At 42.4% G+C, this 23,421-nt stretch overlaps 3 long non-coding RNA genes across 5 annotated transcripts in view; all 3 read right to left on the bottom strand.

The window, feature by feature from the left end:
- Positions 1-104: 104 nt before the first annotated feature.
- On the bottom strand, positions 105-8,434 carry LOC107837259 (uncharacterized). Its single transcript, XR_001663282.1, has 2 exons — positions 8,292-8,434; positions 105-190 (listed from the first exon to the last, which is right to left on the bottom strand). It is a non-coding gene; the product is annotated as an uncharacterized LOC107837259 (long non-coding RNA).
- Positions 8,435-8,813: 379 nt separating this feature from the next.
- LOC103143135 (uncharacterized) lies at positions 8,814-15,825 on the bottom strand. The gene is made up of 2 exons (XR_001663270.1): positions 11,034-15,825; positions 8,814-9,473 (listed from the first exon to the last, which is right to left on the bottom strand). It is a non-coding gene; the product is annotated as an uncharacterized LOC103143135 (long non-coding RNA).
- A 60-nt stretch (positions 15,826-15,885) lies between these two features.
- The window catches only part of LOC103143084 (uncharacterized), a 132,490-nt gene continuing 124,954 nt past the window's right edge, over positions 15,886-23,421 (bottom strand). For 2 of the 3 annotated variants that reach the window (XR_476752.2, XR_001663250.1), the window contains one exon: positions 20,624-20,707. This is a non-coding gene — a long non-coding RNA (uncharacterized LOC103143084). Of the gene's footprint in view, positions 16,050-20,623; positions 20,708-23,421 lie in introns of those variants that run through there. The other variant, XR_001663254.1, reaches the window with a different exon arrangement.

The following is a 23,421-nucleotide window of genomic DNA, read 5'->3' as shown; positions in this document are numbered from 1 at the left end:
AATACTTTAAAGGCTCAGTATTAGTATTTTTCAGGCTTTCAGGCACATAGTGCCATTTTATAGCATAACCGAGTAACTCTCCTTCAGCTGTTATAAAAATACTGTATATACCAAATATAACTTAGTAATTTAATGACTTGAAATTGGGTGTCTGTGTCTTAAAAATCTCCTGCTCTTTCTGAAAGTCTGCCTTCAACAGAAATCTTCTACTAACCCTTTGACAACGTTTTTACCAGAGTGGCACTGAGAAATAGCTCGTATAATGATGCAGAGTTTCAAGTATTTATCATTTACTTATTATTTAGTATCAGCTAATTGCTGCTGGCTAGTCTAAAGGAGCTGAGTGGGTGAGTCACGGGGCAGCGCTGCTCTGTGAGGCGGAAGCTTGGAAACTGCAGCTTCAAGTAGGAGCTTCAACTTGAAGGTGGAGCTAATTTCATCCAGACATTTTGCATAGCTGAGTAGTTACCACTGAAAGTATTTCTCAAAGATGCTTGAAAGAATCAAGGCAACACTCCAAGTATGTTATCTATGAGGGAGTACCATTAGAACATGATGTACAGCTCAAAAAATTACATTTTACAAAATACTGTCCCTTTAAGTAATCTCATTTCATTTTACATAACAGTTCAGCTTTGAGCTGTTAAAATAATTTCAATTTTGAATTGGAGATTTTCAGATATTGTCTAAAAAGTTGTAAAAAAAAAAAAAAAACACCTTTAAGCTTCAGAGCCAATAGGTAACCGAGGAGGTCTGCCATATTTTTTTACAGAATCTACAGTTGCAGAACCGTGGGGGCATCCATTCCTCTTCAAATGTGTTGCCCTGGGCGTTGAGCCAATATAGCCCAAATCAAAAACTGCCACTACCCAACAGTCCACTCAATGGCTCCTTTCCTCCCTCCCTCTGTGTTTAGACTGTCCTGGCCCGCTTTCTTCTTCTTGCAGTCTCCCCCTATCGCTTCCATCTCATTTATGTCTCCCCTGGGAAGAGGTGGTAATGTCCGAGAGGCCCATTTCTCTCCGGCTAGGAGTGGACAGGTCCTCTCCTTCTGAATAAAAAAAAAGAGAGAGAGAGAGGAAAGGGAGGTGATTGTAAAACATGTGTCATTACAGTGTCAAAACACCAAGCAAGCACAATGACTCCATCCTCCATCTTTCGGCTGTGATGTTTCGGAGGGAATTCGTCCCCTAATTTATGGCTCATGAGATAAGGATCCCTGAACTGTGCCGGTACGCTAAAGGCCCTGGCAATGACGGATATCATACATGGGAGAGGCGGCTAATATGAATGCTAATACAGCCCATGACATACAGTAAATCGACCGCGAGTGTGGAACATATGCAGCTTAGGATAAAGTGTTTCCATGTTTCCATTGGTGGGAGATTAACCTACGATAGATTTTTATTGACATTTTAGCACCAGGGAGCAAGAGTGCGTAAAGAAGGGCATGCGGGTCGGAGGGAGATAGCTTTTACACAAATACTGTGTAAATATTAATAACAATGTTATGATCCACTTCCAGTTCTGAAACACAGGCAAAGATTGCAGAGAAGGCCATCTATACGGGCTGCCGTTCCCTTTAAAGAGAACCAGTATCGCCAAGAAAACAATATTTTCACCGTTTAGAAACTCTACTCCTACAGTGCTCCAATAGAGAATCGCAGTGGCACATTTTGTCACATCACAAGTACAAATGTCAATGTGTTTTTTTCTGAGACAGGCCAACACAAAGTGCAATATAACTGGGAAGCAGAGAGGAAATATTTGGTTTTCAAAATCTTTGAATGTGGCCAGTGAAAATTTGGTCACAGTCAGTGGGAAGATGACTTGAGCTAAATTCAAACCATTTCTGGAAGAAAACCTGTTGGAGGCAGCAAAAGGTTTGAGTCTGTGGTCCAGGTTCGCCTTCTAGTGTAAATCTACAGCCGGAAATTCATCGGAGTGGTTCAGGTCAAACCATTCCACTGAAGTTCAGACCTAAATGCATCTGTTCTGATTTTCATGTTTTGGGTACTGGGCCCTTCTGTGATTGAATATGAGACCCCTTTCAAAAGACCTGGAACCACGAATTAGGTTCACCTTCCAGTAAGATGACAATAAGCAAACAGCAAGAAATCAGCAACCAAAGTCTAAACCACCCAGCACAATTTAGGATCGGACATGAACTCAGAAAAAATGAGCAAAGATTTCGGTCTGTAGAAGTGCAAAGCGGGTGGAGATATCCTAAAATACTTGCAGAAATAACTGAAGTGAAAGATGGTTCTACAAAGTATTGACTGACAGTTGTAATTCTGGTACAAATACCTCAGAAGTCTCAGCAGTAAAAATAACTCAGCGTTGTATATTGTAACATGATTAGAAGGTTTGGATATGAGGGTTAAGCAAGTGAAAACAAGAGGGGTATTTTTGCCTTAATTTGACTAACATAGAAGGAAATCTGGGCTCTGATTAAAAACATGAGGACTATTGGAAAATAAACTCCAGACTTTCACATTTACTTTATTTTTCCTGCAATATAAATGAATAACAATGTGGAGGTTTAAAGTTTTATCAAATTACATCATGAAGAACAAAGTTAAGGAAACATCTTACAAAAAAAACATGATTGTTGAAACGTTCTTGACATGCTTATTTCTAGGTAAACCTCTCTTAAAAGGAGAAATGGAAACATGTCATATAATTTAGAGAGTTAAAGCATTCAATGATATCAGCTGCATTTTCTCCAGCACATTGACAACCTGCCATACGGTGGGTTTTAAAGTGGCAGGCGCCGCTGTCACGTTACATCTGAAAGGGCCCATAAGACATGATTGCATCACTTTGGCTGTCATGGTGTTCATGTCATGCTAATATCTCACCCTGTATGAGCCTTACACAACCACTAACCTAAAGGCCGACATGTATAGGTTAGCAACACTAGTTGACCATAAAAGACGGGAACAGTCTTGAAAAAGAATTAGTCTTAATTGTTCCGAGAGCGGTTCAAAACCAGATAAATAATGCTCAAAAAAACGGATTTTTTTTTGTAGCTAAATTAGATTCAAGGGAACAACTCTAAGAATTTTGAATTAGTATGAATTACAACATTTAATTTCCAATTTCAATAAAGTATTTTTGAATTTGGATTGACTTGAAATTAAAGCTTGTAGGTTGATCCTTAATCAATTGTGCTCTCACCATTTCTTTTCACTCTGTACATCTCAGACTTCCAGCACAAGTCAGCCTGCAGTCATCTCCAGAAATACAAAGATGACTCTGTGGTGAAGGAGCTGAGCACAGAGAACTGGTGAACCGCTTCGTAGCATGTTGAGGCAGCAATCGTACCTTGAAAGCGAACAAGACAAAGGAGATGGGTGTACATTTCAAGAGAAACAGGGTTAGGCCAAACAATATTATGGGAGAAGAAGTGGATGTAGTGGAGGATAAATATTTTTGGGTTCATCTGAACGACAGACTGGACTGGAAATGCAACATTGTAGCCATGAACGCCCTTACTTCTTAAGGAATCCTAGATTTTCCAGTGTTCGCAGGAAGATGCTGCACATCTTCTGTAGGTCTGATGTGGAGAGCGTACCAGTAATCTCCTCCTCTGCCGTCATGAAGATAGAAAGCAGTTTGACGGCAGCTTGAATTATAATCATCCCACAAAAACAAAGATTTAGATTAAACTTTTTATAGATATTAACTTTGATGGCATTGTTTCTTCCGACCACTTGTCACAGTATTTGTGATGAAAATCCCATTAGCGGAAATTAGATGGAATTGAAAACACATTAATCTTTATCTAGAGGTATTTCCGCTGATATTATCAGCACTCCGGATCCAAAATTCCCTGACATCAGCATCCACGTTACCCCCATTAGAATCTCTTCCATTTACCTGAAGTGTCTAACCAATCAGCAGCTCTGTGGCCTGTGGTGGAGGGGGGGTAAAAAAAAAAAAAGAAGCAAAGGCCTCTGGGGTTTATCTGTGGAACATTCGAGGGATCTTCATGGAGGCAGGCACAGTTTGATGGGCGAGACACACTTTAGTGCATGGTGAAGGCAGTATGACTAATGTGTGGAATGGGACATTTACATAGGAGAGGCAGGCTGTGCTCGCAGCCTCCCAGAGGTACGTACGGCTGGCCCGGCGCTGGATCTGCTGCCTGTCCTCAGGGCTCCCTCTGCCACTTCATTTCCATGCTCCATTTTAGATCAAGGCTTCTCTAATATTTCCACATTATCCAAGGAGGCAATCTAAGATTGGAATTTGATCCACTTTGAAGCGACGTGTCGTCACACACACACACACACGCACACCCCTCTTCTTTGCTTTTTAAGTTCTTTTGCGCCTGTTCGCTTTTACCTGAACATCCCTGCGTTCCTCTAGATTTACATGTCAATACTGAAAGAAACACATTTTGTTCTGTTCATTATTTTGAAATCTCTTACACATTAGGATTGATTTTGCACTTTAGTCCAAATATGTAGTAACTCACACGTGTGCCGACATTAGTGTTCCCCCCCCCCTTTTTTTTTTACCAGTGATAAATTTAACAAAAAAAGAAAAAAAAGAAAAAAAAAACAAAGTGATTTAGTAAGCACCAGGTGGGATTCGCATTGCTTCAGGAATTGAAAATCTAGACAGAACAACAGTGGGTATTTATACACGTCTTGTGACGACTATAACTCATTCTGCGGGAAGTAATTATTTCTGACAAACCTTCTCAGCTTGAGCATTATTAGAGCGCATTACTTAGCACTCCCCTTTGTAATTGTACACGGCAAAAGCAGCAGGTCGGAGGGTAAATTAGTGGAAGGGAGAGGCGGCGGTGAGGGGAAAGTAAATCTTGTACAGGAGGCTGGAAAATAAGACGGGGGGGAAGACAACAAGAGGAAGGAGCACTGGGGGAGCCGTGGATGTGAATATTATAGACAACAACATGCATAAAACTGATAAAACTGGATGCGGCGCAGGCCGTCTCCCTTTGGACCTGTGTTATATTGCTGTTGTTTTAATTAGGTGTGTGTGTGAAGGGCTGGCGTGTGTCTATGTGTTGTATATGACCACATGTGCGTATCTGTCAGGTTTCTGTAAGCAGAGACGAATGAGGGCTGAGAGGTAATGAGCTCCGGTCGGCGCTCAGCCGGGGCCGGCCGTCCGTCCGGGGGCGACCCGTTTCAGCTCTGCTCTGTGCTCCTTTGTCCTGTGCGAGTTTAGAAAGGATGGAGGTACCGACTTCAAAGTACTTTACTATGCTTTTACGTGTCAGGCCAATAGAAAGTAGAGACGAATTGTGCAAAGGGAAGAAAGACGAGAATACATTCTTTCTAGATTTTTGTTCAGAAAGAATTTTTAAAGTGTGGCATGCATATGTATTTTACACCTCAGTTAGATGTGGGACCAACATTGTATTTTTTATTTATTTATTTTTTAAAATTTTCAGCTGGTGTGCTTTGTTTCATGCTGCATTGTGTCCAATCAGCCAAAAACCTGTGGCAGTGGCAGCATCATGCTGTAGGATCTGATTTGCTGCAGGAGGAACTGGTGCACTTCAGAAAATAAATGGAATCACAAGGAAGGAACATGATGCTGAAATATTGATCACAGATTTAAGGAGAAATAATTTTCTGCCACATTCACATTTCATTACAGAAGATACGACTGTCATTTTAAAATGGCAAAATTTGGATAGGCTGAAGGGACGTTGATGCTTTCCCAACACACTGTGTTGCAGAGAAGGGCTTTCTGAAAGAATTTCTCCCAGCTTTTATGCTTCAGAAGTGCGTGCATGGTTAATAACCTTGATGTTTTCCCTGAGGCTTGGAGAAAATGTGAAGAACGTCGTGGCATCTTTGCAGACAAATTCAGAGCAGTTTAGAGACACTTGGTTTGACTGTAGAGCAGGGACAATATCCACTTCTGTTTGCATTTGTCAGAGTGAATCCCTTCTTAAATGGTATTTCATAAAGTCGCATGTTATACAGATCCACATTTCCTAACAGCGCTACACGGGGGAAAACAGCAGCAGCTGTATTCTTTTACTTTATTAAACAAGCATTTACAGCCATCCGCTGAGGACAGAGGGTTAAAAAAAAACAAAACGGTGAAGCAACTTTTTAGGTAATAAAAATACAAAATGGGCAAAAATAGCATGTTTTGGCAGGTTTATTGTTTCATCAGCTAATGTACAGAGATGCTGAATAACATTTGGCAAACTTCTAACCCTTGTAAATCCATGAATTCAATTTGTGGCAAATACGTTGCTGAGTTTTTTGAAACAACATAAAGCTTTTTGGAAGCAACTAATGTAGAAATTCATGAGAGAGTTAGCACTTCATGGCTTTCTGTAAGAAAGAAAGAAAGAAAGAAAGAAAGAAAGAAAGAAAGAAAGAAAGAAAGAAAGAAAGCAGCTAACCATAGTGTGGCCCGGCAGACTTCAAACTTCATCAGCAATCATTTTGTGTTCCTTTAGATCATTTTGTTATAAACTATTTATGGTCAATGTAGTCCATTAAGATTGAGTGGCGAATACTGTCACCAATGAGATGGAATAATTCCAGTAAGGAGCAATAAAAAGGGATTTGCAGGAAGTAAAGTTCTGAGGAAAAATATTCCCATTATCACAGTTTACTTCAGTTTCGCTCTCCGTGGCAGAATCGTGGTTCAGGGGTCACTGGAGTAAAATGTAAAAAAATGGAAGGCTGAAAATCCTTGGTGCTCAACACGGTTCACGATCTGGGTCAGAATTCGCCAAACTGTTTGCGAAAGCCAGGAAATCAGTTAAAATCTTGAGCTTCTCACACAAACCAGAAATGATTTTTTTTTCTTTTCTTCCTCAGTGTACTTTTCTGAATCTTTTTTTTTCTTTTAGCGAAATCCATATTTTATAACACATCTGTGTTTTCAGTCGGTGTACTTTCATTAGCGCTATAAAAAACACACCGCCGGTCAGTATCTTCAACGTGCTCAATTCGTGACAAAACATGAATGGATTTTTGCCGTTGCAGACAAAAGATGGATGACGCGTATCGTTTACAGCTTTAAATGATCTCCAGAAGTTCTTAGCTGCTTGTCATAATTCCGCCTTTTATTTCTACTCAGACAAGCTGCCAAAACCAGACCGATACCCTGTAATAGACGGTTCGAGCGGACAAAAGGGGTGGGAGCGCTCGAGCGCCGTCTAGTCGAGCAATGAGCGACTTCCGACTTAATACCGTCCAGATGGAGGAGGTGAAGATTGACATCCACAGGAACCCACATGCTCAGATGACACTGCAAAGCACAGTGAAGTCATCCGAGGTTCCTGGGGGACCACCATCTGCAACTCCATTAAACCGGACGCAAACATCTTCGATGTAATTAACGAGGCCAAACACAGGATGTACGTCCCACGTCTACTTTGGCCAAAACGTCAACATGTCACAGCCGAGCGCGCTCTAACTGCATCAACTGTACTGTCTCTGCTTTTTCTCAGCTGTGCAGGATGTGATTTAAATAGCCGCCCCGGTCTCCATCCGAGACCTGTAAGGAGATCAAAGCAAAGGAGAAAGAGAGAGAGAGAGAGAGAGAGAGAGAGAGAGAGGGGGGGAAAAAAAGGAAAACAAAAAAAGATGGCTGCCGTTCCTCCTTGCCAAGACGAGCATCTATCTGACATCTCACCTGCTGGAAGACAGTTCCGGTTCGTCAGCGCGGCTCCCACCTGCCACGACGCCGCCGTCCCCTCGACGGCAATCGCCATCCTCGGCCTGCCCTGCTCAGCCGGCGGACTCCCCCCACACACAGCCCTGTCACACTTACTCCCATGAGTACACTCGCGTATACTGAATGACCCGGCTGACTCACACGAGTAAGTCAAGCTTTATTTCATATGCACTTTATCATCTTTTTCAGGCAACAGCGGCCCTGCTACATACTTGCCTTGAAACATTTCAGGGAGTTGCTTCAGCGCTGTTATTCTCCTGTAAAGGAGAAAGCACAACACCATACTGTATATGTTAGCTTAGCTGAAGGAAAAACCAGACACTACCTGCCTCCAAGTTAAGGTAACAAAGAATGTCTGTCACTGAACTAAGCAGCTTTGCCAAGACGGAGGTACCAACTATAATTTTTTCCATTCTTAAAGGGGCAGTATTACATAGGAAAACCTGTTTTCCTGTCACACTGTATCAATTTATAGCTGTTACCATCAGTTTTTATAGAAAGTCTGTATATGTCATATAACTTTCGGGAAATTTTGTAATTTTAGCACCTTGAAAATGGGCCCCTGTCTCTTTAAGAAAAACTTGTTCTTTCTGAAACTCCACCTTCAGGAAGTCATCAAAACATGGCTCCTCTATTAACCTTCTAACAAGTGTTGCACTGAGGAGTAGCTTGTATAAAGAGCTCAGCAGATGCGTAGTTCCACTAGGTGTTTGCTAATTGCTTCTGGCTAGTCTGAAGGAGCTGAGTGGGGCACTGGCGGGGGAAGGTGGGAGCTCGGAAGCTTGGAAAATGCAGGAGGAGCTTCGTCCTCGAAGGCGGCACTAGGTCCAGTCAGGCGTTTTGCTTGGCTGAATGGCTGAAACATGAGTTTAAAGGATTTCTCAAACATGCATGAAAGATTCGAGGTGACAATCAAGGGATGTTTTTGATGAGCGAATAACATAACATGATGTGAAGCTCAAAAAAGTTGATTTTACATAATGCTGCCCTTTTAAAACACTCTTTTCAAAACACCTCTAAGTCACTTTGACCTGTGAATCCATCAGGTATTAAGACCCTCCAAAGATGAAGGTGTGACTTGGTGTTGAGTCGACGCATAAAACACAACTTAGTGAAAAACCAGTTCAAATCTGATCTCTGGACTTTATTAAAAACAGCAACCTGTCACAAAAACACAAGTTATCCTTATTTATTTATATGACTCTTTGAAAAATGATAAAATTAAGACACAAGTGAAGACTTAAAATAGTATTTTAACACTAACCAAGCACGTCTCAGACGCCTGTTTGTTGAAAAGTTGGCATTACAATAGATGATCACTTTAAGGAATATGCTTCTCTTCGGGTATGTGTCAGATATTTGATGAATTTCTTCTTTCGGTTATAGACATAAATGTATTCCATGCTTTTTAGTATGCTTTCTGGGTCTTTTCATTTCTTCCGCTTCGCCATTAAGTGCCTTTCATTGCAAACACACTGTACCACACAGTCCTCATCAGGTACAAGAACTGGACATATAAAACAAATTTTTAAAGAGTCTACAAAACTCTGGCTGTGGCCGAGACGAAATGGAAAAACAGAATGCCGTTCTTCACTTTTTTTTTTTTTCCAAACAAAAGGGTCATGAGAAAAACTAGCCACATCCTCTTGTTCGCCTGCTTTCCCAGGACGGATATCTTTCTTTTCATGTCAGACGTCTTCCCTCGTCATGTCTCCTTCTTTCGGGGTCACAGGTTTTATTCTCAGTATTACAGTGTTGCACAACAAGTGGAAGATTGCAACAACCTAAAAAAGAAAACATTTTTTTTTTACACAAAGGAGAATTGGGAGCGCTCTTTCTCAGGGCAGCAAATGCAGGAGTTGGAATAATGAATTCTGGCAAAGAAAGACGAACACATGGAGTCAGTTGACTACTGTAATCGCCTTTTGTGCTCTAAAATACACGCATTCTCATCGCTTGAGTCAAAACATAAAGTTTCCAACAATTAACATGTTGGCGCACTTGTCTCAATCCCCTGAAGATTGAATGAAATTAGCATCGGCATGTGCAAATTTATATAAAGATGAGTGACATTTTCTCTAAGGGAGTAATAAAGGTTTCAACGTTGTGCTGATGACATTTTTTTCCTTCTCCCCCCACCCCCTAACTTGAGCGTTTGCAGAATAACGTACCAATTTAATGTGAAGGAAGTACCCTTTAGTGTGTCACTGTAAATGAGTCGAGAGGCTGCTGACAGCGACCTCTTGCCAACGGAGCACTGACACCGCGAGCGGCTCGGAGAGGGTGACGCTGCTGCGTCGCCTGGCAGAGAGGCGACGAGCAGAGCGGGTGAAGCCTCCTTGACCCCCGAGTAACGCAGTGGGTGTGACCGAGCGTGTGTGGGCTGCGGAGGGGGGCAGGGGATGAAGGCGCTAAGTGCTCCGCTTGTCCATCCCTGGCAGGTGAACTGGCAGGGGCTTCACCTTGGGGTTGGAGGGGTTGGCACTGAACACTGGCACTGGACGGGGCTTCTAATGTCTACGACCGAGTGTGTTTACGTGATCGTACAAGCGCATATACATAAGAACACATGCTCATATGTTCCTTTTCTTTGTGTGTATAGCCCTCGAAATGATGAACGCCTTGGTAGTACCATTTGGCAGATGGGGACCCACCGGCCCTTTCTTCGAGCGGGACTAACAAGCTGACGAGTGTTTGGGAGGAGGCTCGACAGGCTCAGTGCCTCCGCCTCTAAGCGGACCCCTTAACCTCGCTGACGTCTGTGAGGGGCCCTTACGAGCCTCTGAAATGGCCTTTTCTAGTCGTAAGGGTCTCGCGGTCTTGGCCCTAGAGGACCCTGCCTCTCCACCTGGCACGAGGGTATCGAAGAGGGCAGGAGGAGTCAGCGGATGCGTGGCGTTCGTTTGGACAGGACGGAGAGAGGTAACACGCCAAAGCTACATCGCTACATTCCCGAGCTGACAACGGTGAGAGCTGTTCTCAGGGAGCCACTTTGACCTGTTTTTTTTTGTTGTTGTTGTTTTTTTGTCTCACGAAGAGACGATAATCCCTGCCTGCTGCAACACGTTCGTTCAATGCTGAAGTGTGTAACACCTTCTGCGCCACATTAAAAGTGAATCCTGTCATTGTGGAGCTACAGATGAGCAATTTCTCTTTGCTTTGATTTAATCTTTTTCAGTGGTAGTGTGCGCGTGTGTGTGTGCCCTCGTCTGCTCAAAGTCTTGCACTTTTTTGATTCCACCTCACCATAAACACATGTATGACAAGTTTATAATTGCGGCTCCGAACCGGCGTGTTGGAGTGTGCCACATGGAGGCAGAGGAGGCCGTAATTGGCATTCCTACCTCTGCGTGCCAGCCGGTTCTCTCTCCTCCCCGTCAGAGTGAGAGTTGACAAAGAGAGCGCCAAGCGTTTCCAATCCCACATCCCTCACTTCTTCTTCTTCTCCTTATTTTTTTTTCTCCTCTCTTCGCGGCCTGTGACGAGAAGAAGGCGAGATATGTGTGTGAGCGTGTGTGTTTTGGATTAGTGTCTTGCTTCACAATAAATCTTTGTTAAACAAATGCAAAGCAGATGGCACCGTGGTGTCTCCACCATGAGGAGAGAAAGAAAAAGAGAAGGAGAGAGAGAAATGGAGAAATAAAGATGGAGAGAGAGAGGGAAAAAAAACCCCACACGCCTACTGCTTATTCTTATCCTCCGCAGACACACTGATCACACACATTACACAGACGGTGACTGTGTTGAGCTGCAAAACACTTAATCCCAGAGTGGAAGCTAGAGGTGGCGTCTGAATGCTGACGGACACCCAAACACATTCTGTTCATGGGAGAGGAGAACATTTTGTTTATTTGACAGCATGCCTGTTGATATTAAATGGACGGCTTAGATCTTTTCAAGTGAGGTTCGGTGAAGTTAAGAGTTATGGTTCCCTTACCTGTGGAAGACAGAGATTGTGTCTCTGTGATTCGGTTCCTGGTATCACACCGTTACTGTGTTTACTGTTTCATTTAAAACAGAATAGCAACACTTATTCCTACTGCCTCTAAAATATTTTTGGCAAATTGATAATTACAGTCATATTTTTGCTGATTAAGATAGTATCTATTTATTTATTGTAATTTTGACTCTGGGAAATAGCCTAAAGGAAAACTTTAGAACATAGCTCCATTTAATTTAGGTTTTAAGTAAACATGCTGCGTGAACAGAAGTATATTAAGTATTTTTTTTTTTTTTAGTCAGGCTACCTGCGTAGCTAGCAAACCTACAGCTGAGTACCGAACAGCAACTTGTAGCTCGTCTGGAGTAGCTTTTAGAGATGTGGACTCAAGTCACGTGACACAGAATCAAGTCAGATTCGAGTCACAATTTAGACTTGATGAAATCAAAAAAGACTTTGGACATCAGTGATTCATTATCTCACTTCAATTCGAACCTTTTGATTTAAAAAGACTTCATATCTTATACCACACAGCAAGTGTGGAAAAGCACCGGACAGGAAATGATGGTGCCAGGCACGATATTCAGCCTGCTCTGTAAATCAAAACCACAGCGAACACCTTGTCCTGTTTCAATAAAACTTCAAAGCGAACTGAAGAAGTGTTTGACTGAGAGGAAATGCTGAAATGCTGCACAGGATAACAAACTGAAAATGTCCTGGGAGAATGTTTTGGTTAGCATTGCTTTAGCTACAGAGTGGACCCATGGCTATTCACAGTAACGTAACAAAACGTAGTGTAATGTAACAACAAATTATTTGTGGATTTTTCATATAGCATATCAAAACTCTTCAAAAGAAAATGTAGCTTAGGAAGCTAAAATGCGTAGATACAGTCCTACCTGACATGATGCTAATAGTGCTAGCCAAAAGCAAAGCTGCCGATCCAAGAATCTCCTTTGTCCCCCAACAGTAGAGCTAAGTTAGATTACAGATATTAGCTTCTGCGTCAGTGCTAAGACAGTTTCTATAATACATATTAATGCATACTAAGGTATGTATTTGGTGTCTGAACAACTAAAATAGGAAGTCTAAGTGTTTTTAGAAAGGGTCTCAAGTATTTGTGGATTTTGCTCTGGTCTCTGAATACCAACTGTACTCACAATCTGCTTATTTTGAGATCTGTTGTAGTTAATGTAAATGAAATCGAGTCCTGCTGGCACTGCATATGGTGGCGTTTTTTTTGTTTTTTTTTACTGAATCGAATGCACAGCTTATGCTTTCAAAAAAAAAAAAAAGGGAAAATATATTCTTATCCTGATATCTGGTGTAGTGTATCTGGCCTTGTTTGTTAAGGCATTAAAAGTAATGAAGTTAATTAAATTGAATTTCTGCTAATTGTAACAGTGCTAATTACGCTTTATAATCATAAATTAGAATGGTTAAGGGCCCCCAAAAAAACAATTTTTATAATAAAGAGCCTTTTGTATTTTCGAAACTAATTTAAGAATTTGTTCATCCCTCCAAACTTTTGACTCTATCTCAAAACTTTGACTTTTGAACAGAAAATTTGTATCCCACCATATGAACACATTCAGTTAACGTTTCCAATGGGCAAAATCAGTTAAAACTGAGGCCTGCGTCTCACCAGCCATTAATTAGCCTGACACCACAGTGAGGATTTCTCCACGAACTCATGACAACACAGCATATTTACAGAACGGATAAAAGAACTACTACTGATAACGTCACAAAGCCTCATTTCAAAAACATCCAGACCATCCCTTTAATGAGGGAGCTGACATTATTTGCCCCAACGTGCACGAAGAAAACGTGACCGTGCTGTGGAGCGCATTAGAGGAAAGGTAAGAGGACACGGAGGGCTCTGTTGTGCCTCTACCCTTTCATGTAGAAGTGGCCTTTTCCGCATGAGGCCTGGCCGCGCTCGGCCCCGGCTGTCGCTGATCGTTATGGATCCCCTTTCAAGAGCCCGTGTGTTCCCCTGACACAAAAGAACGGGGAGGCCCCTGGGCGATGCTGCGCACTACAAGACGGGCCGCGTGGCGAGACTGATTTGCTCGTCAGGAAAGCGGCTCAGTGGAAATCCGGTTACCGTTGTCCAGATCAGACAAGTCTCACCGACGGCGGGGAGGGCCGCGGTTTGGACTCGGGGCAAATGCCAAAAACTCTACTGTTTATGCTTCTCGTTGAGTTATTTCTTTATTTATTTATTTGCTCATTATAATATTCAACCTGACATCGTGTCCGGCTGGCCCCGCGTAACCTCTGCAAGGAATCATGGGATGCGCATTTAAAAACCACGAGCGGCACAGGGCTCTGCAGTAATCGTGATGATAGGTGACAGTGTTACTGAGCCACACATCATCGCCAATGACAGCGGTCCAGTGTGTGTGTGTGTGTGTGTGTATGTGTATGTGTGTATGCGTTTGCCGCGCACATGCAAAACGGCGGCGGGAAAGTGGGGACGTGCTCCTTTGAATTACCTCAGCAGCGATACGGCTCGGAGATACGAGACGGATTTGAACTGCTCTGCTTTGGAGATCCATAGTATCATGCCTTCACTCACTCTGGATTGTGATTAATGGGCTTATTATTCAGGCATTCACCAGGGGACACAATTATTTACATAAATCCAGGAAGTAGCCAGCCTAATGGAAAGTGCCACGCACATGATCTTAACGTCAAGGCGCCGTTCTCTTCCTCTCGCTGAGCTGAGAATCATGGATGCCGTATATTTTTAGACCCTGTATCTGACTGGGTGGGTGGAGATTGGGGGGGTGCGTCACATTTCACCTCAGCAGTCCCTACTCCTTTCATCTCGTCTGGAAATGGAGAGAAAGCATCACTTAACTTTGCAGCTTACCACACAATTACCTGACTACCTGTTCTCACAGCAATTACGAGCCCAAGACAAATAATTAGTCTGACAAATGACTGCTGGGCAAGGCGCCCTTGTTGTGGTGGAGCCGTGTAATTTGGAGGCCCGGCTCAGAACGCACTTTGGCGGTAATTAGCAAAGACCGGTGTAACTGTGCGCCCGCCCACTTTTACAAAACTATTTACACCCCCTTAATGCTTTTTTTTTTTTTTTTTTTTCCTCCAAAAATTTTCTTAAGTAATGACCACAAACGTCAATGGATTTCGGATGATGGGTCAAGGCAAAGTGAGCATAATTGAAACAGGATAAAGTGTACTTTTTTCTTCTTCGTCTTGGCAAACTGCGTTCATAGGAATAGCAGCTGAAATGTTTGGGTATGTCTCTAAAGGTGTAATCATGTAGAAACTAATATTTTTGTAGCTAAAGTTCTGACAGATTGAGTGTCTCTGAACGTCATTTTTAAAGTCTTTTCTGGACTTTGTTTGCACATGATTGACAAATTTTATGTTTCTATGACTTCCGGTGGTAGAGGCAGAGGAATAAAGTGCCACACTTGCTAGTTAAATATTAATTGTTAGCCTTGTGTTTTTATGCTGTAAAATTAATTGCCCATTGGGACATGAACATGTACTGCTGATTTTGATGCTGGCACTTGAAAAAACATTTGTCACTGGTTTCTCAATTGGCGACTAGATGTTTTTATGACGTTTTATTTTGGCGTTTTTATGCTGCGGAGCATTTTGAATTGCCTTGTTGCAGCTCAAATGTACAATACAAACAAACTTGACTTGCATAAAGATCTGAATCTTTGACTGGGCCATTCTAACACATGAATGACATTTTCTAATCATCTCCTACTTTGTTTAAGCATATTACATGAAAACCCCCAAATAAATCCACCGAGGTTTGTGGTTGCAAACGGGTGAAACAGGCAAAAGTTTAAGGGGTTAAGAACACTTCTTGTACGTGACCATCAACGTGCGCACGTCAGCGCATGTCACCGCGACTTCACGCGTCGGCCAAGGCATCGGCTCCGATCGTCGGCTTCAGAAGGCAAAGGAGTCAGGGTTGCAGAAACCTCTGCGTGTCATCCCTGATCTCCCAGCCGGTGACACCGACAGCAGCAGCCCACCTGCCAGCCTGTCAGGTCTCCCCCAGCGAGGAGGCTGACACCGTATTGTCAATGCCACAGATTGAACAGTGATCTTTTCCACTATCCCCTCTTCACTCCATCTGCAATCATCTGCAGTCTGTCTGCCACATTGCCGTGCGCTCTCTCTCTCTCTTTCCTTCCTCCGCTTGTCTTCATTCACTTCAGTTCCCCCCCTACCCCCTCCGCCACCAACCCCCCTCAGGTTGTCACATCTGACAGCGGCTTGTCAAATGCTCCTGCAGCTGCAGGTCTATCCGTCATTAAACGGCTGAGGAGGATTGGAATCGTCTCTGTCGGGGCCCTCAGGTGGTGAAGACGCGGGTCTGTAGACTAGGAGGCCCGGCTTGTCGAAGGCATCGTTACTTCCGCATCTGTCAAATTTAAGTAAAAGGCGACATGCTTAGAGAGGGGTACGAGTTGGGGGGAGAACGGGGAGAAGATAAGTTGTGTTGGCAAATTCTGGATGATAGGGGAAAGTCATAAAATCAGACCTTGTTTTCATGTGACTCAAAATAAAACCGTACAGTCAGGGGTGTAGACTGTATGCATATGCGTCACCAGATGGCCCGGGCCTTTTTAATACGAAAACAGCACCGACTTTAGTTGTTAGTACCCCTGGTGAAAATGTGCAAAACGTCTCAAAACAAATGTAGTTTCTTTTGCAGTGGCTTGACCTCACACTGGAATATCCAACATTTAAAAAAAACAAACAAACATGTTAAGCATTGCTTTCAACAAAACCAGTCATTTTTTTTAGGATTGAGGTCTAATGACCGAGAAGGCCACAGATTTAAAACCAAGTACAAAGGTTGACTTGCTTACATCTTTGTTAATCCAAAACATGTGGCCGAAAGACGACCCGTTTCCACCAGGTTGGTCTTTTAAAGGGTTCTGGATATCATACACCGTTACCAGTGTTTTGGATGTTGACAACGCCGTGGCAGAAACAGGCCCAAAGTACTACAGGTCTTCTTCCTTACCTAACAGTGGAGATGAGGTTTTATTTCACTTCACCTCTGGAGTGTTTGCTGTGAAAACTATGACACAGTCCCAGTTAAAGAACCGATATCGTTTAGTAAACTTTACATGCTTACAAGTATGATGGGCAGAAAGTCTTTGAACATTTTTATTGCACATCCATTTAATCTCTGACAAATTCCATCAGTTTTTCCACTCAAACATTTGTCTGTCTTTGTCTTAGAAATCCTAAAATTCTTTCTAAATTTTCATTTGATTGCATATTACTCCCTGAAAATAGCACCTTTTACTCCACTTTGATGGACTGTGGATTCAATGCATGTTTGGGCTTTTTGACTCAGATTATGGCAAATTATGAACCTCAATCAAATCAAACTAACTGCTGAGGCACATGACCACAATTTCTAACAACAAACTACGAGTATGAACGATACTGCAAATAATCGGATCTCAAAGCAGCATATACATATGCCTGCAATTCAAGCGTTGCCGGTACAAAACGGCTTTCAGTGAACAACAAGAATTTGTGTCTGAGAAATTTGTGTGCGAAGGTACAAAAAATTTACATGACTTTTGTTTTTCTGGGATGTCTGTCAAATAATAAGTTGGGATGTAAATAACTAAGTCACCTAAGGTCATCTTAGTTAACTCCAACATGCAGGCCATCCTGCTCACTATTTAAGAGTCGCAGGACAAGCAGGAGTTTTAGACTGTGGACTGAGATTTGGAAAGCAAAAAGTTATAGATGATCAATTTTAAGCTCCTAGAAACACTGAACAACTTACAAGAAATGGAGAAAAAGTTGCTGTTGTTGCACTTGTTTCATAGAAACCAAAACTTTCACCCATGGATTTGATTAAAATCCCTCTGAATAAATAAGCGAATGGTAATATTTTTAAAGATTTCCAGTGTGACACATCGTCAGGCGTCCCGACAAATTTCTCCGCGTCCGTCCCTAGATAAACACCATTCCGTGTTTCCCAGCTCCCCCGGGGCCCGTTTAAGAACATTGACGCTCGGAAGCCAAATGGATCACAGGTGTTTTCTCCTTCACCGGGGATGAGGCTTTGCAGACCTGACCCCTCTGAAGGGGATTAAGTGTCGGTAATACGGGGCCGTGTTCCCTGCCTGGTCCTGCATGCCGCCCTGGGAGGCCACGTCTGATTCCCCTTAGCGGGTCGCCGTGGCCCCAGAGTGGTTCATGTAGACCTCCACCCAGGAGGGCAGGGAACAGCCAGGCGTTCACACACACATACACACACACAGAAGGCAGAAGCACAGGTGTGGAGTCAAACAAAACAAAAATATCCCTAATTAGGTTATTTTCTAATCTACAGAGGCAAGGAGCCTAATTACTACAAGGTGTAAATACAGACGTTTCCATATTTACCTCTCGTGAAATAACAGAATGCCGAAGAAAACAAAAAAAAGAAAAGGGGAGGATCAGGGAAATGTTAAACGCAACAGAGAGAGGGTAGAAGAAAAAAACAATTAACAAACAAAGCCCTCAGTTATTCTTATCATGCTATCTGATCAATCTATTTTTTGCTCCTCAGCCACTCTAATCTCTCTCCCACTCTCTCTCCCCGCATGTTGCGCCGAGAAACATTTTTGTTTTTGCACTTCACAGAAAAAAAAATAAAAACTCGCAGTCTTCTCATGCACTCCTCTTCTTTTGTCTCCGTTTCACACAACAAAGAGATAACACACCCACATGTGACAAGTCCACCCACATCCATCAAACTTCGCTCAAATCAGCCAGCAATAGGAAATGGAGAAAAAAACAAAACAAAACAAAAAAACATGCGCGCACACTCACAACCTATAGATGACTCTTTCATCAGAGAATCGGGCTGGAGCGCATCGATCACGCTCAGAGAGGCTAAACAGCGAGAGATTGAGTGCAGGGCGATGGGAATGCACGATCCGGTTAATGCATCACGGATGACTTTAGAGCACTTATTTGCACAACTTGTAGCTGCTGCTTTTTTGCGTCGCACGAAACGTCTCACCGCTGAGTGAGATATGTGCTGCTTTTTGGCTGGCTTTGTCCTCATTTAGAAGATAAATGGTTTTGCTCTTCAAAACCACATCAATTGGCGTGGCCTTTGTCCTATATCGGGATGGTTTCTGTCCCCTCTCTGGTGGGTAAGGTGTGTTTCTTGTAAGACATCTTCATTTTAGTCACAGTTGCATCTACTACAGGTTAACTCTGCAGTACCTAGCGCCGTTCTCTACAACAGACTCCCTCTCCTTCTCTACTTGAGAGTTTGCTAAATAAATCCATTCTCGAAAACATCTGACAAAACTTTCCTTTGGGAGAAAGTATTTGACGGCAGTGAATTGGTCTAACAACTGTTTGGTAAGAAAACGTCTTTAGTTGGGGATGCCGATTCTCACTCCTGAGGAGTGAACTTTAAAAAGAGCAAGAAACCCAAAGCAACATTGAAGGCACACCTTCCTTCAGTAAAGGTCTATTCTCATGATTTATCAGTAAGGAGGAGACTGGATAGACACACCATCCATAGGAGAGTTTCAAGGCCAAAACCACTGCTGACCAAAATTAACACCAGAAGCGGTGAAACTCTGATGGTCTGGGGCTGCTTTGTCCTCCAAAGGACATTTGGGTTTCCATCCAATTATCATGTGAACTTTGAGCAAACTTGTAACATATTGCAAACAAATAAAATAAAAATTAGATATATCCATCCTCTAACTTGGAGAGAATCAACCAGGTAAATCGTGATTTCGTCAGATGTTGACGTTGCACGTGACCGTAACAGGAAGCAGCAGTTACACACTAGCAGATGATTTCAGGAATGTCTTGGAATCAGGCAAGTTGTACTCGTTCTGTCAAGTCAACTAGTATTAGCGACGTGACATGCTGTCCGGAGACGTAGACAAGAAAATGCAAACACCAACAGCGGACATGGCTGATCAGCAATGTGGGGTAAATGAGTTTCCATTTCCCCTTTTTTCGGGGAGATGGAAACTGCTAAAAAAAAATATTTTTTTTTTTTTTGCAATTTTTTTATTTTTTATTTTTTGCAGAATTTGAATTATTTCAAATTCTGTTGCTTCCATCAACATTTTCAAATGCAATACTTCAAAATGCAAAGAAAACTTTAATGGAAACACAGTTATTGTCTAGCTGTAAGTCTGTGACCCTAAATTCAGCGACACTTGGGTTGCACAATAACACAATGTGTTAAGGCACACCACCACGTCCATCACTAAATAGATCAAAAATGGCTTTGGAGTGGGTGGCATAGTCAAAGTCTGATTTGAAGGATTTTGGAGGAGCAAAATGTCAAATGAGATCTGAATTTTTAAACACTTAACATCAGGTACAGAAACCCTGACAGTGACAGATCTAGTGTTAAGCTTCCCTAGGACAGGAAATAAATTGAAGTTTTCTTCGGTATTCTTAAATAAAAATTATAAATCAAAATCTGATGCATATAGCTGTATGTGAAGAGTTTTCTCAAGTAGTGTTTGGTTTTGAATGTGTGCTATGCATGTATATGGATGGTTGTACACATATTGAAAAAGTTTGTCTGCAGAGTGACACCAAAGAAGTTTGCTGCCATCCACATGTGTGTTATCTAGGTGGAATGACCCTTTAATGCTAGCTAAAAGCAAGAACTGCTTTAAAAAGAAAACCTGAAAGACTGTCTATTAAACACGTCACACGTTTCAAGGATTTCTGAATAAACAGACACAGCAGAGAGAGAGAGAGACATAGAGAGAGAGTGAAACAAAGACATTAACCCCGCACAACAGACGACGCACCAGAAATGCAATACACCAGAAGGGAGGAAGGAAAAAGGTCAAGGTAAACTGGACCTGAGATTTAAAATGTTCATCACAATCACAGCTTGCCATCAGCTATTAAGTGTCCGGCCGCGGACAGCCACACAAATCCAGGCCTGACTGCCTCTCACAAAACCTCCTTATCTCACCTGTCCACCTGTCCCGCTCACTCGTCCATCTTCCACCCGCCGACCGCGGTGATTGCATCTTTAGCGGTGCCGGCCAAGCGACAGCTCTGCTGCACAAGCAACATAAAGTCAGCCATTAAAAGAACGCTTATTTATTATTTCTGAGACACAAGGAGACAGCAGAGAGGATTGCCTCCTCCTCTGGCCCCCGTAAGGTGATGGAGATGATGGTGAAATCAACTGTTCATTAGCAGACAGAGCAGCAGGAAGGCCCCAACTAAAGGGGTGATTTTTTTATTTAATATTTTTGCTTAACATTATTATCTAGCTTGTGCGCAGCATATTGTTTTCTCCTGATTAATTATTTAAGCAGAAATAATCAGCAATGTAAAATTAAACATTTAAAAACAATATGTGTAAGTTTCCTCATAGGCATTATAAAGTATCACATATTATTACATATTAATATCCGCGATGTACCTATGGTCCTAAGGGATGGTTTATATTAAAGTACTTATTTTGCTGTATATTATTGTTACCGCTTCGCTGGATGTGTTTGATTTGTTAGCAATGAGTCTGCAGTTTGAAATGAGAGTTGGAAACGTATAAATCATTTGAAACAATTTGATTGTTTCATTGTTATTTTGCTTTTGATCATATGTGAAACGTGTGGCGTGCTTTTGTATTCAGACGTCTTGACTCTGATACCCTGAAAAAAAATAAAATTCAAGTGTGACCAGTTGACTAAAGACATTTTGTGAGCAAACAGAGGAAGTTTGTAGGATTACAAAATGACATCCTAAATTAGCCTGTCAGAGTTGATGATGAGCAGTATGGACAGCTAAGCCCAGATTTATTCATACTGGTATATTTAAATTCGAAATCCTTTTCATTCAACCGCTCAGATTGTTTCTGATAGAAAATAATACAATTAAGCATCGTAAAATGATTTTTTTTTATTTACTTCTGGGTGTAAATCTGTTGGAAGCTACAAAAGACTTGAAACTGGGTGGAGAGTCACGTACAGGCGGGACAACAACCCAAAGCATACAAGCGAGTCAAAGCGTGTTATTGCACTGGAATGGCTCAGTCAAAGTACTGACCTAAACCCAATTAAGAATCTGTGGTAGTCCTTGAAAAGTGATGCTTACAAATGACCTCCAACCAATCTGACCAGCCTCAAACAAAGACTTTAAGTTTTAAGTTTCAAGATGCGCAAACTGCAGAGTTATAACCTAAGAAACTTCTGACTGAGGAGGAGTAAATACTAACACTTTTTAAAACTTTATAACAACTATGCGCAATTTCAGTCAAGTCAAGTTTATCTGTGTAGCACATTTCAGCAACAAGGCAGTTCAAAGTGCTTTACGTCATAAAAACATTCAGTCACGTGTGAAACAAGCAATAAACAACGTTTTTGGCAAATGTCGTTGAAATCAAACATCAAATATGTTGATCAATGTTTCACTTATTAAAAGTAAATATACACAGGTGGGTTTTTAGCCTTGATTTAAAGGAACTCGGTGTAGTCTGTTGTACATTTTCCTTTAAAAAAAAACAAAACAAAAAAAAAAAACACAAAAGTCTGACAAAATGAGAAAAAGTTCAATGGTTATGAAATACTTTACCAGACGCGGTTTATATAAATGTCTGTAAAAGGAATACTTTGTGTCCTAACACAAGAACAACAGTTCAATGCGCTTCAACCCAATAATGTTTCTTTTCCTTTTTTCCCCTCTTGCTAAAACTTACTTAATCTGTGTTGTCTTGTTTGGCGCCTGGGGCCCTAAAGGGCTTTAAAGTCAACGGGTGTCGTGCTACTTCCACCAGGCAGCCACCCGTCTCTGAAGCCAACACGCGTCAGCCTTATTGACGGCGGGCGCGCCACGTGCTTCCACAGACTGCGCCCTCGTCCGCCCGTGCCTCGCCTCCCTCCGTGCCGAGATCCGTCCCTACAGAACGAGGTCAAGCCTGCATAATGACCCTAACGAGTCAATATCCACCGGATTAGATTATTTCAAGCGCTTGGCGGGGCTGCCGTTTTGACAACAAATATCCCCGAGCCAGAGGGTGATGGTCATTCCCTGGCTGCCTCTGACATTGCAAAAACAATGTGTTGATTTGGATTTCGCGTTCGGCCGCCCGTCGTGTCCACACGACTTACAGGGGGGGTTGAATATGTCATTCTGGCGGCGGGGGTGGAGGGGTCTGGGGTAGCGGTGCAGGTTTAGGCTACTTTCAGCCAGGCCGCTGCAGATGATGTCAGTGTGCGCAGGAGAAAATGGAGCTGACCTCTAATGCCCGGCGCTGCTACGCCGCGTTAGACTTTCCCTTCTCCAGATTTGGTAAATCTGCCGCATTTATTTCCCCCCGCTGTCCACTTTATTATGGTTCGTCTCGTGCATCGGACACGCTGCCCCATGACAGATCGCTGGCCTCTCCTTGCTCTAGTAATGCAAAGAGAAGGGGAAGGCAATGAGTGTTTGGTCGAAAAAATAAAACATATTGCTCCCACTGTCTGTCTTCCCGTTCGCGAAGTGTTTGGCGAAAGCGTCAGCCTAATCCGCCTTGTCTCCGGCTGTAATTATCAACCTCATATTTTAACCGGGCCTTTTTGCCTCTCTTCACTTACATTGTGTCTCCTTTGTGTTTCGCTTTTCTCATCGTTTTTTTTTTTTCTTTCTTTTTTTGTTCCCCATTTCTGTCTTTTGATTCCAGCGGATTGAAGAAGAACGGGTTTGATTGTCTTGCCTGAGGTAAGATTTCATAGGTTTACATATCAAAGTCTATAAATAGATAACAGCTTTTGAAAGGGAAAGTGAGG

Source organism: Poecilia formosa, unplaced genomic scaffold (assembly GCF_000485575.1).
Source record: "Poecilia formosa unplaced genomic scaffold, Poecilia_formosa-5.1.2 Scaffold0, whole genome shotgun sequence".
NCBI lineage: Eukaryota > Metazoa > Chordata > Actinopteri > Cyprinodontiformes > Poeciliidae > Poecilia > Poecilia formosa.
The sequence above is the reverse complement of the archived record's forward strand: the minus strand, read 5'-3'. Positions and strand labels throughout refer to the sequence as shown.